This window comes from Protopterus annectens, chromosome 8.part0 (assembly GCF_019279795.1).
Source record: "Protopterus annectens isolate FY-2018-M chromosome 8.part0, PAN1.0, whole genome shotgun sequence".
NCBI lineage: Eukaryota > Metazoa > Chordata > Ceratodontiformes > Protopteridae > Protopterus > Protopterus annectens.
Genome location: NC_056741.1, coordinates 771244046 through 771259982, shown reverse-complemented (window position 1 = coordinate 771259982; position 15937 = coordinate 771244046). Strand labels below are relative to the sequence as shown.

Here is a 15937-nt window from a genome sequence, read left to right as displayed (position 1 = left end):
AGAAGATCGCACATTGAGTGCAGCACCCCCTTATACTGCACTGCAGTGTCAGTATTGGAAAATTAATCCACCTACCTTGCATGGGAATAGAACACACATCCAGAGGCGAGTGTGCAGCATGTTGAGCTACTGAGACTTACAGCTACCAGAGTACCTTTCAGTCTTGTTGCTAGGCAAGGAGACTGATGGTCTGGATAAGGTGAGCAAGAAGATCTACTTTACTTTGGGCAGTAGATCCTGTAATTATTTTTTTCTCTGTCCCTGCAGCTGACCATCAGCTCCCACCGGCCCCTGTCCTCATTCAGCAGGACTGTGGAACATATCATCTTCCCCCAGACCCAACCCAAACCATTCTTCTGGAAGTTGTAAACAGATTAAGGATGCTGGTGCAGCATCCTACTTGTACTGGAGGAGTATGGTATGACGTCCTGCTCTTGCAGCACCCTAGTGAGTTTCACAGTCGTTGCACTTTGTGTGTGATTCCATGCATGTGCAACATCTCAGTTGAGGCTCACTGCTTCTGCGGAGTTCAGCAGTCTTGTACACTGCCTGATGTTCATCGTGTTTCACTGTTGCAGTCATAACTGGAGGGTGCTCCTGCCGGCAGGCAGTCCGAGGTCGGCCAGAATCCCAAAGTCTGGGTCCGGCGTCGGCTGTACAAGCCAGTACCCTGACGTCAGTACGCTCTGGTACATAGCCCTCAGCCGACGCCATCTTCTCCAGTCTTTCTTGCCGTGCGGTGGAAAGCAGCTCGCAAGTCGTTGGTTGGCGATTTTTCGAACAGCGTTTTTGGTGGTTGTCGGTTCTGTGCCAGGTTTAATTCTCGTACTATCAAACGCAGGTACGACTGGGCTCTGAATTACTTTGGCAGACGCTTCAATTATAGAATGTCGTCGGACACTACCGGAATTCAAAAAAAGCGCAAAGACAAGGACAGGCCTCCGAGGTCCAAACAGGACTCGTTGCAGCTGGAGCCGGCATCCGGTTCGGCTGTCGTCAGTGAGGCGCTTTTGCAGCCCCTGTCGTCCGCTACTTCTGAACCGCTGGCCGATACGGACTCCCATGGGGAGCCATCAAGGCCTTCTATTTTATCTGCTGCAGGACCTTCGGACGTCGCTCCCACAGATGGGTCCGGAACCGCTGTGCAGGTACCGGCTTCTGAGTGGGTATTCAGGCTTACTCACATCACTATTTCAAAGGCAAAGACAAAGACTCCTGTTAAGTCTAAAGCTCCTGCTCAAGCTACTTCTGAATCTACTCCCAGGACACAGAAGCAATTGTTAAGGATGGCTGAAGATTTGCTTACAATGATTAGGGGTTCTCACCCCCCCCCCCTTGAGAAAAGGCCTCGACAGGATGTTCCTATGGATTCCTCTGACCAGGCTTCTATATCTTCTGTCTCTTCCTCTGATCAGGAATATTCTTTTCCTCCTTATGAGGATTCGGATGCTGAGGACTCCTTGCCCTCTGCCTCTCCGCCTGAAGATTTTTCTTTTGGGGAAACCTTACATGAGATGAGGGAACATTTTCATTGAGAAGGTCAGGATTATTCTGCTTCCAAGAAGAGGCTTAGAGAATTCCTTCTTCTTCCTCAACATAGGCCTTTGGCTATCCCTCCTGTTCTTGACATTGTGGATGATGCTTTTTCAGAGGCTAATTTGAACCCTGATTCCATGCCTCCTGCTCCCTCTAAGCCTGATAGGTTTTATAGGGTTCCTGAGTCTCATTTGTTCTTATTTAAGAATCCTTCTGCAGATCCTGAAACTATATCTCAGGGTTCTAAGGCTGCTAAAGTTGCTACTTCTAAGAATCCTATTCCCTCTGAGAAGGATTCTCGTGCCTTAGACAGGTGGGGCAAAAAGGTATATACTTCTGCTACCCTTTCTGTTAGGGCTTTAAATTGCCAGTTTCATATGTTTAAGTATCAGCAATTTCTTTTGTCTGTTTTAAAGCAAAAGCTTGCTTCCCTTCCTACATGTGCAGAAGATAAGGAACTACAGGATGTATTGCATGCAACTGAACAACTGAACAAACATAGCTTGCATTGTGGTTTTGATGCTTTGGATGCTTCTTGCAGGGCCGCAGCCTCTGGTACTATTATCAGGACACATGCTTGGCTTCGTGAGCAAAGTTTACCTGAACAGGTTAAGGCTAAATTATTAGATGCCCCTGTTCAGCATGATGTTCTTTTTGGATCTAAGGCTGAGGAGGTTATTAAAAAGATGGAAGAAAAGGCAAAATCTATGCAAACTGTGAAAGATTTCTTGCAAGTTCAGCCTCCTAGATTTTCCAGGAATTGGCCCTCCAAAAATTGGTCCTTTCCCACGTCTGACAGGCCTCAAAGGGGAAGATATAGATGCTCCAGAGGTCGTGGCCAAGCTCAGGCCTCCTACAGATCGAGACAATGGACTGCTTCTTCACCTAGAAGGGGAGAAGACAGATCCCAATCTCAAAGAAAGCAAACTCAATGACTCTCTCGGTTGGGCTACAGGACCTCTTTACCTGGATGCCCCTCTCGGAGGAAAACTTTCTCTTTTTTACAGAAATTGGACTCGTATTACCCAGGACAAATGGGTATTGGACGTGATTTTAAAAGGCTACAAATTCCACTTTCATACCTTGCCAAGGGCTTTCGGTTGGCCAGATCTGCCAAAACATCAATGGTCAGAGGCCTTAAATCAAGTGGATGCTCTTCTGGCCATGAGAGCCCATGGGAAAAGGTTTTATTCAAGACTGTTTCTGGTTCCAAGAAAACAAAGCTCATGGAGACCTATTCTGGACCTTTCTGTGTTAAACACCTTTTTGGAAATTCCAAAATTCAAGATGCTTACTCTGCAGCAGCTGATTCCAATGCTCTCTCAGGACGCCTGGATGGTGACATTGGACCTAAAGGAAGCTTATTTACACATTCCCATCAGGCAGGACCGCAGGAAATTTCTCAGGTTCAAGGCAGGTTCGAGACACTTTCAATTCTCTGTACTGCCCTTTGGTTTATCTACTGCGCCCAGAGTCTTTACCAAGTGCCTGGCACCAGTAGTGGCTTATTGCAGACTCAAGGGGATTCAGATTTACCCCTGTTTGGACGACTGCCTTATTCAGGCAGACAGCAAGGATCTTTTACTTCAACATCTGGATTTTGTTCAACGTCTTTTCCTCCTACTGGGATTTTCAGTGAACACAAAAAAGTCACATTTGATCCCTTCTCAACAAATGGTATTTCTGGGAGCCCTCTTAAATACAACCTTACAAAGGGCCTTCCTCACTACAGAAAAACAAATACAGCTGGCTTCAATTTTCAAGACTTTGGCAACTCTACCTCAGCTCACTGCAAGGAAATTCCTGCAGGCACTGGGCTACATGGCTTCCTGCATTCTGTTGATTCCAAATGCAAGGCTTCATATGAGAAAGCTTCAGTGGTATCTAAAAAGTGTATGGTCGCAGCATTACCACGATCTGGACACTCTGATTCCTCTGATCCCCTGCCTCCAGAAGGAGTTCCTTTGGTGGTCCAGGGTGTGTGCTTTAAACGAAGGAAAGCCTTTCCGTCTTCCTCAACCTTCTCAAATCATAACCACGGACGCCTCAGATTATGCTTGGGGAGCACATTTTCTAGGCAATTGCCAGCAGGGAACCTGGACAAAGGATCATCTTCACTGGCACATCAATCTGAAGGAAATGTTGGCAGTTCAAAATGCTCTACTAGCCTTCAAGAACCTTTTGCATTCAGGGCCTCTTTTGATTTGCACAGACAACACCACAGTCATGTGGTACATAAACAAGCAGGGGGGGTTCTCATTCGTACCCCCTTTTCAGACTAGCTATGGCTTTATGGGACACAGCTCTAAATCTGAATCTACATCTCCAGGCCCAATTCATACCAGGAGAACAGAATCTCTTAGCAGACAGCCTGAACAGGAACATTTTAGATCCTCACGAATGGATGCTAGACACCAACTTATTCCACAGGATTACTGCAGTTTGGGGATGCCCCCAGATAGATCTGTTTGCATCCCATCTCAATCATCAGCTGCCTCACTTTTGCACAAGGTTATTCCACAAAACAGCTTGGAAAGTGGATGCCCTGTCCTTCAGCTGGAGAAACCTTTCGGGATATGCCTTCTCTTCCTCTACTTCCTCGGGTATTACTAAAGATAAAACAGGACAAGCCCAAGTTCCTCATCTTGATTGCTCCAAATTGGCCTCGACAGTTTTGGTATCCAACTTTAAAGCACCTGTTCTTGGAGCCTCCTTGGATTCTCCCTCTGAACCCTTCTCTTCTGTCCCAGCATCAGGGTCAGTTGCTACATTCCAATCTCAAGACCCTTTGCCTGGCAGCTTGGCTCTTCAAAGGAATTTGATTTCTTCTAGTCTTCCCAAACAAGTTTTGGATGTTCTTTTGGAAGCTAGACGGACTAGCACTAGGAAATCCTATGCCTCTAAATGGAAGAGATTTTGCATTTGGATGCAGGACCGAGGCTTGGGACCCTCTGGTACCTGATCTCTCTTCTATTTTGCTTTACCTTTCGGATCTTTTGTCTAATGGACTTTCCTTTTCTTCCATTAAGATTCATGCTTCTGCTATTTCTGCTCATTTCAATACTGATCTCCCTGTTTTTTCTCATCCTTTGGTGAGACAATTCTTGAGAGGGGCTAAGAATTTAAGGCCTCCCAGGACCCCTCCTGTTCCTGCTTGGGATCTTAATTATGTTTTAGAAAAACTTACTTTGCCTCCTTTTGAGCCTGCTGCATCTTCAGATATTAAGTTTTTATCTTGGAAGACAGTTCTCTTGTTAGCTTTGACTTCTGCCAGAAGGGTCTCAGAGTTGCACGCTCTCATGGCTGTGGAACCATACCTTACTTTCCACCAGGACAGAGTATCCTTGAGAACCAATCCTACTTTCATGCCTAAAGTGATTTCGAAAGTGGCTTTAAATCAAACAATTCACCTTCCTACCTTCTTTCCTAATCCTCAGAATAAAGGGGAAAGGATTTAGCATTCCTTGGACGTGCACAGACAGTTACGATTTTATTTGGAAAAGACTAAAGAGTTCAGAAAATCTAACCAATTGTTTGTTTCTTTTGCCTCCAGTTCTCTTGGAAAGGCTATTTCCAAACAAACTATTTCCAAATGGATTTCTTATGGAATAAGATTTTGTTACACTCATCATGGGAAACAGTTTCCAGGTACTGTGAGAAGTCATTCTACTAGAGCAGCTGCTACTTCTACAGCTTTTCTCAGGGGAGTTCCTACCAAGGATATCTTGGAAGCTGCCACTTGGAGTTCTGTGCATACTTTTTCCAAGCACTACAATCTCCCTTTGTATTCTAAGACCAGGGCAGGCTTTGCCTCTGCTGTTTTGCAGGGTGGTCTTGCTGCCCCTTCTTCTGTCTAATCCTCCTCCCTTTTCACTGCTTTGGGATTCCACCCTACAGTTATGACTGCAACAGTGAAACGCGATGAACATAGTACAGTTGTGTACACCTACCATAAATGTAGATGTTCGAGTGTCTTCACTGTTGCAGTCGGTGTTTCCCTCCCTCCTATCCCCTCTTTTTCTCTCTTTTGTGGTGTATTTGTGTTTCCTTGTTGGATTCATTTTTGATTTATTGGGGACTTCTGACATCTAGAGCAAGAAAGGCTGGAGAAGATGGCGTCGGCTGAGGGCTATGTACCAGAGCGTACTGACGTCAGGGTACTGGCTTGTACAGCCGACGCCGGACCCAGACTTTGGGATTCTGGCCGACCTCGGGCTGCCTGCCGGCAGGAGCACCCTACAGTTATGACTACAACAGTGAAGACACTCGAACATCTACATTTATGGTAGGTGTACACAACTGTACTTTGCTGCTTCTCTGCCCCCCAAGATAGATGAACTGACGACCTGTCACCCCTGTCCCCCCCCCAGCACCTTTGCTGCTAATCAAACACAGGTTGTAAGGAGTGCAGTAAGGGCTTTATCCCTCTATGCCAAAGGGTGACTGTAGGTCCCTTAATTACTGGTCTCATCTTCCCCAGTTACAGTCCTGTATTATAGGAAAAGCTCTAGAGAATTTGACAGTGCCCCCTGATTCTGGGGTCATGGAGTTCCAGGAAAAGAGTCTTATAGTAGCTTCATTAGTGGGCTTTTCATAGAGCCGTCTGTAGTTCTGCTCTTGCTTTGGTGAAGACAGCTTTCTCAGGATATGTTTGCACTGGGTGATATGGCTCAGGCTCTCTTCCTTTAATCAGTTCAGGCAAGGTGTGTGGTGCAGTTTAATTTGAGCAGACTTCCCAGTACACAAAGATATCCAAATGAGGAAGCAGACTCTGATACACTGCAGAGGCTTTCTAGGAATCTTCCCACTTCCTTCTCATTTTGTAGTCTATCTAGCATCCTGCCTCCAGTTTAGTATCACTGGCCCTCATGTAATTACCCCAATACATACTTGCTCAGTATACCTTTGGATATTTGTATTGCAAACTCTAATGCTTATTAATTGTGATGGCAATGCAAGGCTAGATTCTTTCTCACAGATCAATAGCCTAGTAAGTACCTATGAACCAATACATTCATAAAGATAATTGAACCTTTCCTCCCCTAACTTTGTTCATAATGTCTCCTAGGAAACTGATCCTGCAGGTGTTGTAACAAGGGTTCTGATGCTTGCAGTAGGCTGTTTTTTGAGATGTCATTTCCCCAGAAAGGGCTCAGTTTAGGAAAAGTGGTGTCTGCAGAATTCTTGGAACAGGACAAGACTGTACTTTGGGTGGGGGGCATACATCTTTAGAAAGAGATGGAGGTTTCTACTCTTACTACTACTTTGTGCCCAAGTAAACCTTTTCATATTTTCAGAGAAGCATAGGGTTCTGTTCCCACTTTTTTGTTCATTAAGGGGACATAAGGCTTCTTGCCCCATCCTAGACCTCAGAATGCATCAGGTGTGTCGAGCTTTAACATGCAGGACCCTTCCCTGATTGGGTTATGTCGTTGGGATATCCTGTCTAAAAGTGGTCTTTTGGCAGTGTTTTCCAGGATTTTACATGGTCTTGTGTGAACACACTAATGATGCATACTGTGATATCCCATGCCAAAAATGTGTACTCATACATGTTACCCATTGTTTCTGTCTTGATGCAGGCAATTTAGACCTTATTTTTTTTTTTGCTATCATTATTTAAAAAAAAATGTTCCTGCATTCACATAGCTTTAGAGTTTTGTTGTTCTTTTGAATAGTCTAAATTTGAAAAAAAAAGAAAGCACAAGCTCCTCGAGTGTCCCCTGAGACCAAACTTTTTGATGCCTGTTTAGATGGGCCAGAGTTTTGTGAGATTTTGCTGAGAGGTTTAGTTGAGACCCTTGTCTCCTACAGGTAGGTTGAGAACTTCTTGGGTCCCCCAAGGACAGAGATAATTTCCATACAAGTTGTGAATCATTATTTCTGCTATGGTTACTTTATTCTATAGGACACTTAGAGTAGGAGAGGAACACTCCTGGCTGTTACACTGGGGGATGTGTCCGTGAATGTCAGCACTACTTTTCCCCATACATAAATGGCTTAGTTTCTAATCTGATTCTAGAGCTTTCTCTGGCTCTCCCATCTGGACTGTTGGCCCAGTCAAGGAGTGATTGCAGGGTTTACCCTGTGGCCCAGGAGAACATTTTTTGTCATTTATTCTGCTCTTGGTGGAGCCTGCGATTGCAGATTTGGGGCTTCACTTTCAGGAACTTCAAATGGATCCAGACTAGCGCAGACCAGTCCTTGTCCATATTGATCTTACAGATGTGCTCATCTGAGTGCCTGCACCATCTGGATCCCAGAGTTAAGGGAGCTCAGGGCTGTTTGGCACTTGGATTTTGCTTGTAACTGGTCTCAGACCTGGCCTTTTCAGCATCCTTTTCAAACACTGTGGTCATCCCTCCCTTGGAACCAGCCTTTGTTGATGTTCTCATGCAAGCATGATGGTACCCTAGTGCTGCCTCCATGATGGCTTATTCCTGTTATCGGGCAGACTAATGGATGACTGTTCTCTTAAGGCTGATTTCTCTGTAGTAGTTGGAATCAACTTTTCCCTGTGTCTACACACAGCCTCTGCATATTTGTCATTATTGCTTTTATTTTCATTTGTGGCTTGGGACCACTACAATTCTCTGGGCATTGGGGGATGTCCCTCCATTTTTTTTTAATCCTGGAGGAAATTGGGAGATTATTGAGATGTCGCGGGAGTGGGGAGGGCTCATGTTCTTCTAGATGTGCTGCTGAGGAGAGTAGCTAGTTTACCCAAATTCCAGTGATCCTGATTTTGACAGGTGTTTGAGGGGAGTTTACCTCTTCTGTGTTGCACCTGTGAGAGGGAGAGCATGACAAAGTAGTTGCCACAATTCCAAAATATACCATCAGGTGTAGGAGACCAACATACTTTTTTGCTTCCTTTTAATACTTTTGGGGAGCAGGATAGAAGATGCTAAGATGAAACAGCAGGCTGGAATGGATCCTTAGTCCTCAGGTCAGAGGAGTAAGTTTCCAAGGACAAGATGTGGAGCCTATTGAGCAGGGTACTTGTTGTGATAGAAAGTGTAGAAAGAGAAAAAAAATGCAGCACTCAAGACTAAAGGGATTAGCATAAAAGCTAAGCTGGGGGGGGGGGTGCAACCAACACTGAAACCTCTATCACTGCAGATCTGGGTATCTGTAGGCTGCTAACCTGCCTTGAAACAACTGATGCTTAGTGAGGGACTATTGAGGAAGCAGTATCAAATAATGCAATATAAGTAACATCCATGTCTGCCCTCGCACTTACGGGAGTGTAACTAGACTCATGTCAGTCTGAGCCTGCACTAATGTGTCCAAATTAATGGTCAAGCAAAAACTATATAAGGAATGGAAAGACCTATGAATACAACTCTGGAGAGTACAAATTTGGGGAATTCCACATCTGATGACAGATGCACACTGGTTTGTTGAATAACTGTCTTTAAGGATTACCTCTGCCACAGTTACAACCAAATGAAACACACAATAGTAGACTGAGAAACAAAAGCAGAATCCAGTTTTACTCTGAATTTCTAAAGGCAGGAAGGGATACATATTTGGAGGAACAAGGCTTCTCTTTTACCATAAGCTTCACGTGTCCCAACAAGTTTTCAAATAAGAGGTCTAAGACAAACTAGACAGAGCTCATGGTGATCATTTGGTGAAAATGTATGTCCACAGAACCTACATTTTTTAGTCGGGCAGGTTTTCCTTCCTTTTGTGATAAGAACTGAAATGTAACACTTGTAGGCAGTAGAAAAAGGAGTGCAAAAAAAAAATACAAACAAAAAAAAAAACAATATTCCTGTTCATCCTTGAACCACAGAAGGAAAGGACTACATCTGTTTCTATCTGAGACTGCACCAAAATCTTTATCTTCCCATTGTCAATATTAATTGTCACAGATGAACCGAGGAAGGACCAGGAAGACCCTAAAGACCTGATAGATTTAGAAATGGAAGGCAAAGACTTAACACGTTCTACTTCTGAAGGCAGGGGCACACTGCTTTGTTGAAAATGTCTGAGTCTAGCCCTCTGCCACCATCATAGCTAAATGAGTCCAGAGCTGGATCAAGGTCATCTAGGGCCCTAGGCAGAACACTGGACTGGGGCCCTCCTGTCACATGATGTCATGACATCATCATATCCCCCAAAAATGTCTTAAATTAAGTAAAAGTAAATTAATTAAATGTCTAAAAAAAAATTTCTGAGCTGTGCATTTTGTGCACACTAATTGCATTCATCAACTCCTTTTTCCCATTTTGTACATGGGGCCAAGGTGTCACAATCATCTTGAGCCAAGGTTTACACTGCTGGGTGGCTACACCTGCCATGGTAGTTCATCTGTACCACTCATTCACACACATGCACCTATGGCCAATTTAGAGTGTCCAGTCCACCTACTGCATGTCTTTGGAATGTGGGAGGAAACTGAAGCACCCAGAGGAAACCCACATGACTGCAGGGAGAGCATACAGACTCAACACAGAAGGCATCCCAGCTGAGAATCAAACTGGAGGACCTCTTGCTGTGAGGTGACAACACTCGCCACTGCACCACCTTGGCTGCCCCACACTGATTACATGATCTTATAATATGATGCCCTGTATAACTCTGACTCTGTATGCTGATAATCTGGACCATATTTGTATCCCTTGATTTTATAAATGACCTGACATGCCAGGATTTTTGCCAGGTCAAAAATGTAACAGTTCACAGATAGCAACATTTGATGCATCTCTAATGGTTGTTAATGCTAGGAGCATTAATAATAAAGTGTTTTTATTAGACAGTTTGCTACGTTCCCACAAGATTGATGTTATAGTTTGTGAAACATGGTTAAAGAACAATGACTGGAAACCAGTTCTGTCAGGGTATAAATGTTTTTACTGTAACAGACATTCTAACAAAAAATCAGGTGGAGGTGTTATGATAGGCATTAAAGATAGCTATGAGACTTGTGATTATAGTATTGGTATTATCATTGAACATGTAATAGACTGTGTAACTGTGACAATAAAGATGACCCTGGAACATATAACAATTGGAGTGTACAGACCACCAAAGTGAAGTGCAGATGGCCTAGAGGAATTCATACATTTCTTACATGAAACACAGGAGGGAAGAATAATGTTAGCTGGGGACAGACTGGAATAATATTGATTCAACAACGTTAGTAAAGAAATTATTCACAGAGTATATTCAGGAACAGCAAATGTTTCAGATTGTAAAAAAACCTACCAGGGGACGGAATATACTAGATATTGTTTGTGTTCCTAAAGAAATTACTGTAACTTCAAGTCAAGTTTTACCACCATTGATGTGCAATGATCATGGGGTCATAAAGGTTAATTTGTTGCTAGATAATTCTTCCAAACTGAAATCTAAGCCAATGCACAGAAGGTTAATTACAGATTATAGGGAAGCAAAAAAGTTGCTATATAAAACTAACTGGAGTGAGGTGTTCAGTGGAAAAACTGCAGATGGAATGTGAAAAGTTTTGAAAGAGAAATTTGAGTACAAATAGTAAAAAAAAAATGTTTAACATCAGGATTTAGGCACATTAACATCAGGGGGTTATATTTCCCTAAGAACAAGATACCTGATTAAGGTGAGAGACAAAAAATATAAGAAAGGAAAGAGAGGTCGGACTACAACTTTGAAAACCGAAATAAATGAGCTGGATAAAAAGATTAAGCATAGTGTTAGACAAGATCAAGAAAAATTTGAAGAAAATTTATATAACGATATTGAGCATAATAGGAAACCTTTTTATAGATACATAAGATGTGGAAGGAGTAAAGATGCACAAATTGATAAACTGTGTGTAGATTCTAAAATTTATTCTCAGACACAACAGATTATAGATATATTTACAAAATCTTATGCAAAACAGTTTGGCTCCACAAAAGGGGTTGAAAAAGAACTGTGCAAACTGGATCCAAACAAAGCGCAGGGAGGAGACGGAATAAGTAACAATGATTTGAGAACACTTGAGCAAGAACTTACACTGCCATTACATCTATTATTCACTATGTCATATAAATATGGGGAGATTCCTCAAGATTGGAGACATGCACTTATTAAACCTGTCTTTAAGGGAAAGGGGAGTAGGACAAACACAGAATCATATAGACCCTTAAGTCTACTTTCATGTTGTGGAAAAATAATGGAGAAGGTAATACTGGATAAGTTATTGTCGGAACTGGATAGGTTGGGACTTGAAACCATATATCAGCATGCATATGTTGAAAATAGATCTATTACCACCTGTAACATGATGTGCTATAAAAATATAATAACAGCTGTGAATGAAAAATTGTGCTGTTATGTGATTTATATAGATTTAACTTCAGCATTTGAGAGGGTCATGCACAAAACACTGATCAATACATTATTGCAACTAGGTATCGATGTATTGTTGATAAGATGGATAGCTGCATGGCTTACAAATAGGACATGGCAAGTATCGCACACCAACTGGACAGGTGAAATCCTTGGTTACAGTCAATGTGTCCCACAGGGCTCTGTACTAGGCCCTTACTTGTTTAGATTGTATCTTTCAGACCTTACTTTTTCATCTGAGGTGTTCTACAGTCTATATGCTGACAACTTGAAATTGGGTAAACTGATTACAAGTGTTACAGATAAGGCATGTCTGCAAAATAATTTGACTAAAGTGACCATTTGGGCACAGGAGAATAATATGTTGATAAATACATCAAAAACTAAGCATATGAGATTTGGGAGACATAAACTGAAAAGTGAATATTTAATACAGCACACAGTGATTGAAACTGTAGACTCATTTAAGGACCTGGGTGTATGGGTAGATTCAGCTATGAGTTTTTCTAATCATATCAACCAATTGGCTAATAAAAAGATTTATAAAGTCTAGGAAATCAGACATAATGAAGTCATGGTTTGTTAGTTACATTAGACCCAAACTTGAGTATGGAATAACAATATGGAAACCCTATAGGAAAACAAGCTTGAATAAACTGGAAAGAGTACAGCAGAAATATACTAAGGGCATCTATGGATGTGCAAATCTAAGTTATTATGAAAGACTAAAATATCTGAACTTGTACAGTGTCTCTTGCAGATATTTAAGAGGAGATCTTATTCAGGTATATAAGGCATTTAGGGACAACTATCTCTGGGAATGTTTGGGGTTATCAAAAAGTACTAGAGAATAGTCGGATAACCTATATAGAAGATTCTATAGGAATGAGAAGTGTGCTAATTGATTCTCTGACAGAATAGCTGATGCTTGGAACAGACTACCAAATTACATTAAAGCAAGTACTAGTTTAGATAATTTTTAACAGCCTGGACATTTATTATGGGAACAAGTGTTTTGGCATATTGGCAAACTAGAAGGGCTTTCATGCCTGTGCTTGAAACATTTGTATGTATGTAACACAAGTATGGATTCCACTTCTGACACTCCTGTACACGGGAAGGACCCCTTAGGCTTATTCCCTTCAGGGGCCTAATCTTGTGTACCTCAGACAAGACTCACCCAAACATTATTTCCGTCAGATTGTTGCTATTGCTTTTTCAGTTTTGAATTTGACCATTAATCAAAGTTTAATGCCTAAAGTTATTGTGATCTTGAACTCCTGACAAGAACGTCTCTTTGAGGAAAGCTTACAGGGAGAAATGGAAAAAGTTTGTCCACTGAGAAACCAGACTAGATAGAACCATAGTCATGGCCCTTAAACAAGTTTTGAAATACTTGGCAGAACCTGTCTGAGAAGGGCATTAGTTAATGAAACATTAAGGTGAATTTAGCTTCCATCTCAGATTTCATCTATGGCTAGTGCTTGCCCTCCCTAGAAACTAGAAAGGTCAACGAGTTATTTGTAAAATAGTGCATTGTATTTGAAGCCACCATCAAGAGAACCAGTATCTGCTTGAGCCTTACACTTTTTTATGGAGACCCTGACAAAACCCCCCTTTCAAGTCGTCCATCACTGCAGACTTCATTTACTTGTAATGGTGGGCTGTTTTTCTGGTGGAAGATGACATCAGCCAAAAGGGTGTCAGTGCTTCAAGCCCTGTGAGTAAAACTCCGTTGTCTAACTTTTCTCAAAGACAGAGTGCTGTTTTTAAGATGTGCCCTCTTATGTCCAGCATAAGTCAAAATCGGTATAAACCTGTCCCATCAGCTTACTGCTTTTTTTTCTCTACTTACCAAAACTAATGAAAGTACCTCCTCCACTGCATGACTATCTATAGATTTCTAAGATTCTGTTTTACTAGAACTAAAAACATTAATGAGATTGACCAGCTCTTTGTTTTCTTTGTATTACAAAGAAAAGGACTTCAACTAGCTAGTTACCCCTCTAGATGGTCATCAGCTTGCAGAACATTTTGCTATGTCAAAGAAGACCAAAGCATTTCAGCATCTCCCCTAAGGACCCACTCCAAAAGAGAATTGTCCACATCAGCTGAATTTTTTGAGAAACATCTCAGGTTGTGTTTGCTCAGCTGCATAGTGGTAACTTGAATATCTTTACCACACACTAGACAGTGGATGTTGTTTCCAGGGCACAATCCTCCTTTGGGTTTGCTGTATTCAAAGGGATTTTTACCTTGCTTTGCCCTCCTAGGTATGCAACTGGAGACTCACTCCTACCTTTTACTGAATATAAACCACTTTTTATCAGATACAAAAACTAAGGGCTGACAAAAAGTGTATCCCTTTTTGATAACGCAACCATCCAACCTTCTAAGGCCTGGGCAACTAGCCAGCCTGCCTGTCATAGGATTAGGATACACAAAACAGGTTGACCAAGAAGAACTGGAGAGATGGTCCTGAAACAACATCTTGGGAGCTGGGGGAGGGAGCAGACAACACAAAGTTATTGTAGGTGCCTAACAGTCCTAATGCGAACAGCATATAGTCCTACAGGATTCCAAAGGTGAAACACACATATCTAGCGGTATGCCAAATGCACAGCTTTAATTTCTTCCAGTCTCTTGCTGGGTTGCATCTTCAGGCAGTCAGCCAGCAGGGAGGGACAGGTTGAGAATTCAGCACAATAGATTAGCAGGCCTACTTAGTGTAGGCGGTCTCCATTTCAGAGAGATCCTCTTCTCTGGGGTCTTGATAGGCACTTGCCTCTCGGGTGTAGGTTATCATGGCTGCTTGGTGCCAGGCACTGCATTGAAACTGCATGGAATTAAGAGGCTTTTTTTCTGGCAGAATGTCCCTTATTCTATAGGGAGTCCCCCCCCCCCCCAGAGTGAGGGTGTGGAGTTCATCTGGTCATTTGTCAGTGTTTGCAGACAGTGTAGAGAAGTGAAGGGTGTCTCTGTCTATATTGTCACATAGAGATGTGGATTAAGTCCTTTGTGCCCATTGAGTGCTTTGTTCCCTACTGAAGTGATAGTTTTGTTCCATTTCTTTAAATGTAACTGGTTCCAGTGCTTACTTGATCACCCTGGTCCTAGGTTTAGTGAAATTCCTATCCTATGCAACTTTTCCTTTTCTGATTGTGGAGTCTGTCCATTTTTCATTTTGTGTTCCTCAGTTCTCAATGTTCTTGGGTATCTTGGTGTGGTTCTCTTTCTACTTCAGCCCAGATTTGTTTGTTTTTTTTTTTTTAATGCTTAGAATTCATCTGATAATCCGAAACATAGAACCCATCAAGGATATTCTCTGATGTAAGGTAGAGGAGAGAGATTTTTTGCTGTCTCAACTGAACTTTGAAGGGATTCATCTTTAATGAGTCTAGAATATACTCTTTTTGTGCCGTTGGGCCCCCAAGCAACAGGTGGGATGATCTTTGTGCATCATTGTTGTGGGCTAAATTGTAGGCATCTCTTCTACTAGCTGAGTTTGACTTTCAGAGCTGAGAACCCTACATTCACGACAGGATTAAGATTGCCTTACCTCGGATGTTTTTATGCACTTGGTGTGTGGGTGGTATCCACCAATGCCATCTTTAGTTCCTTCTTGCCATATATGAGTTTGACCAAGGCATTTCATTGCACTCCAAGCCTTTGGTCTGCACAGAGAAAAAAAGTACCCCTTTAGGGGCAGATACCATTTTTCAAAAAAATGGTAATTGTATTTCTTAGCAGGTGTTCAGGAAGTGGAATTGCAGAGCACCGAGGTGTGGGGGTATGTCTTTACCTGAGAAGATTAACACTTGTGCTTATATGCACCAAATACTTTTTCATCCAGTGCATTTTCTGCCTAGGCCTTGGGCACAATGTGGCTAACTACAGTACAAGTCAGAGGATTATTCTAAAGACCTAAAAGGGAGAGGGGAATTCAACTTTGGCAGCAAAGTGAACGGCTGAGCTTTTGCACTGTCCTCCCCAAGATCATGAAAAAAAACTGGCATATTGTGATCGAAAACAACTAATTTTAAAACTGAGAGGAACATTAGTCCTGATGCCCAAAAATAGA

At 42.3% G+C, this 15937-nt stretch overlaps 1 protein-coding gene across 3 annotated transcripts in view; it reads left to right on the top strand.

Moving 5' to 3' along the window:
• The window catches only part of LOC122809037 (torsin-1A-interacting protein 2-like), a 773156-nt gene that overhangs the window by 520319 nt on the left and 236900 nt on the right, over positions 1-15937 (top strand). The gene's annotated exons all lie outside the window — the stretch shown is intronic.